At 54.3% G+C, this 3,328-nt stretch overlaps 1 non-coding gene across 1 annotated transcript; it reads left to right on the top strand.

Moving 5' to 3' along the window:
- Positions 1-2,949: 2,949 nt before the first annotated feature.
- Positions 2,950-3,050, top strand: LOC139022249 (small nucleolar RNA U13). The gene has a single exon (XR_011473634.1). It is a non-coding gene; the product is annotated as a small nucleolar RNA U13 (small nucleolar RNA).
- The last annotated feature ends 278 nt before the right edge of the window (positions 3,051-3,328 follow it).

Consider the following 3,328-nt stretch of genomic DNA (forward strand, 5'->3'; position numbering starts at 1 on the left):
ATATTAAGAAAAAAATTGTAAATGAAAGATTATAAGAGAGGGTTTCGCATGCCAGCAAAAGTTACTGGCATGCCATGTTTGGCACGCGTGCCAGGGGTTGCCCAGCCCTGTCCTAAGTGCTCTTAATAGCAGGCTAAGCTGTATTCTCTGGTTTTTACATAAGCCCACAGCTGCCTTAGGGAGCCGTACCCAGACCCCTAAACCCAGAGGAGCTGAGGAGGATGCAGAATTGGGCAGCAATGACCCAGAAAGTTATTGAATGCCAACTCTGGCCACTAATTTGCTTGGCTTTGGGGAAAGTTGATGTATATAAACTTTTCAGTCCCCAGTAGGTGTTTAATAAAACCACTCACTCGCTTACTTAAGAAAAGATTGCGCACCTACAAAGTGCCAGGTGCTGTACTGGTCACTGAGGACACAATGATGAACTAGAGGTCCAGGCCCCGCCACATGGGCTACTAATCTAGCAGGGAAGACGAACTTCACACAGATACGCACACACAGAGTCAACGTGTTTTAAGGGCGATGAAGGAGGATGTGTCCTCTAAGGGCACGTGAGAGAGGGGTCTTCTTTATCCTGGGAACCAGGAAAGAAACATAAGAAGGTGTAGGAGCTTTTCTGGGGCAGTGGGGGGAGAAGAGCTGCAGCAGCAGGAACAGCCTGTGCAAAGTCTGGAGGTGGGAAAAGGCTCAGTGCCCTCCAGGAACTGAAGGAGACCAGTTCGGTAGGAATATCCTATATAATAAAAGTGTAATATGCAAATCGACCAAACGGCAGAATGACCAGTCAGAGGGGGGCGGGGCTGGCGAGCAGGCGGCACCAGGCCAGCCAAGGTGAGTGCCAGTGGGCAGAGGGAGGGGATGGTGATGGGGGGGGGGGGGGTGAGGTGCCAGAAAACAGCAGAGGCAGAGAGGTGATGGGGGCGGGGATGGGGCCTCACCGGCCAGCGCTGTCCCCTGATTGGCTTTCTGGTTGCCTCACGCAGAGGGAGGCCAGACTGCAACTTAGGCCCGCTCTCTGTGGGGAGCGGGCCTAAGCCATCAGTAGGACATCCCCTGAGGGATCCCGGACTGTGAGAGGACGCAGGCCAGGCTGAGGGACACCCCCTTCCCCCCCGCCGCACTGGGCCTCTAGTTATTCAATAAAGAAGAATGAAACACGCATACACGCTCTAACGTGATGAACCTCAAAAAATGATGCTAAGTGAAAGAAGTCAGTGCCCACAGGTCACCTATTGTATGACTCCATTTATATGAACTGTCCAGGATAGGCAAACCCATACAGGAAGCAGATTAGTAGTTGTCAGGGGCTGGGAGAGGGAGACCTTGTGTAAGTCAGAGATCGAGGCCTCTTTGGGCCTCCCTCGCCTTGAACACCTCCTAGTCCTGATAGTGCTTCTTATCTGAGCTCTGACATCAGTTCGTCCCCACGGTCGTGCCTCTGGTAATGCACTGAAGCCACCCCGGTGTGGCCTGGGACAAGGACCAGAGAGCACCTGCCGCCTCCTTTGTTCTCCACACACCGTGCTCCTATGAACACACCGCACACCCACCTGCAGCCACAACACGCTGCCGACCGATCAGAGGAGACACCAGTTCAAACCCTTCACCCTTTTCTTCTCATTTCTCAGTCAAGCCACCGCCCTCGGTCCTGTAGTTCTGTGCTAATTTTGTGGAGATTTTGGACCAACTACATTCACCTGGCTGGGTCTGGTCCAGTGAGGAGCAGACAGCCTGGTCCCGGACCGGGTCTCACCCCCAGACGTGTGACCGTGGGCACATCACGGCCCTGCTCCGGGATGGTCACAGCCACCCAGCTGGAGGATCTGCGTTAGAATCCGGCCCAGCCTCTCACTTGCTATGTGACTTTAATCTTTCTGTGCCTCGGTTTCCCCGTCTGTGAAATAGATGATAACAGTGCTCACAAGACTGCAGGGAGTCCTGGGTGTAAGTCCAGCACACGTGCCTCCAGGGGACTAGGTTCCAGTTCCATCCCTGGCTGAGTGATTTGGGACAACCGTGGGTAAACTGAGTCACCCCTCAGGGACAGATGATGGCTGAGGGTCATGCATTCATTCAACACACTCTTCTTGGGAGCCCCGGCTGCCCCAGCCGAGCAGGTGCCACGGGCAGGACGGGGCCCTGTCTTCAGGTTTCCAGTCGGACAGTGAATGTGGACACAGTCATGAGCAGGTGGTCATCCCGCCACCCCCAGGGCCCTGGGAGGGCACAGACACCAAACCTGAGGACCCAGCGCTAAGCCCCGTGGTGGCCAGTCCTCTCTCCCAGCGATGACCCGCTCGCTGTGGCTGCCGAGTCTGGGGCAGGTGGACACACGCGGCCGGCCCGCCCACCCGGGGAGCGAGGCGACTACTGCACAGAGACCCTCCACCCTGGCCGTCTGGGAAGGGGCTCTGGGGACAAACCTGCCGATGCCTTTGACATTTTGTCATTTGCTCCTTTTTCTTTTCTTTTCTTTTTTTAAAATATATTTTTATTGATCTCAGAGAGGAAGGGAGAGGGAACGAAAGATAGAAACGTCAATGATGAGAGGGAATCACTGATCGGCTGCCTTCCTGCACACCCCACACTAGGGATCGAGCCCACAACCTGGCATGTGCCCTGACCAGGAATTGAACCCTGACCTCCTGGTTCATAGGTCGATGCTCAACCACTGAGCCACGCCAGCTGGGCTCCTTTTTCTTCACTGTGACCGCAGAGAGGAACCATGTGGTAGTTGCAATTTGGCCTGATTGACCCACCCCCCTTCCTCCCTCTTCCTGCCTCCTCTTTGCAGAGCCCCTTACACGTTTCTTCCCAAGCAGCCGCCTGTGAATGAGTTGGGGTCGGGCAGGCGAAAAGCCAATGCTCGTTGTTGGAAAAAAACAACAAGAAGGGAAGGAAAGCCCTGGGAGAGGCTCCTGGGAGAGAGCCCTGAGGCTATTCTAGATCCGTCTGTGGCTCACGCCTAAGGTGACTGGGTGATCACACCCTGTGTGGGATGCGCCTACTCAAACCTTGTTACTACGCCCACACTTTACCGGCTGACATAGGGGAAAAAGAAAATATCCTCCTAGTATCTTTTCTTTCTGTGCATCTCATTTAAAAAGATACACAGCCCCCCGGGGTGGCTCAGTGGTCGAGACTTATGAACCAGGAGGTCGCGGTTCGATTCCCCGTCCGTCCCCACCCACTAGGGGGACTGAATGGAATACAGTGGGGCCTTGACTTACGAGTTTAATTCATTCCGAGACTGAGCTCGTTAAGGAGCTCGTTAACTCAAATTACTCTATCAACTCAATGCAAAAAATCCACGGAGAGACAGCTG

This window comes from Myotis yumanensis, unplaced genomic scaffold, assembly GCF_028538775.1.
Source record: "Myotis yumanensis isolate MYYU_CA2020_CCGP unplaced genomic scaffold, mMyoYum1.0.hap1 SCAF_13, whole genome shotgun sequence".
Classification (NCBI taxonomy): Eukaryota; Metazoa; Chordata; class Mammalia; order Chiroptera; family Vespertilionidae; genus Myotis; species Myotis yumanensis.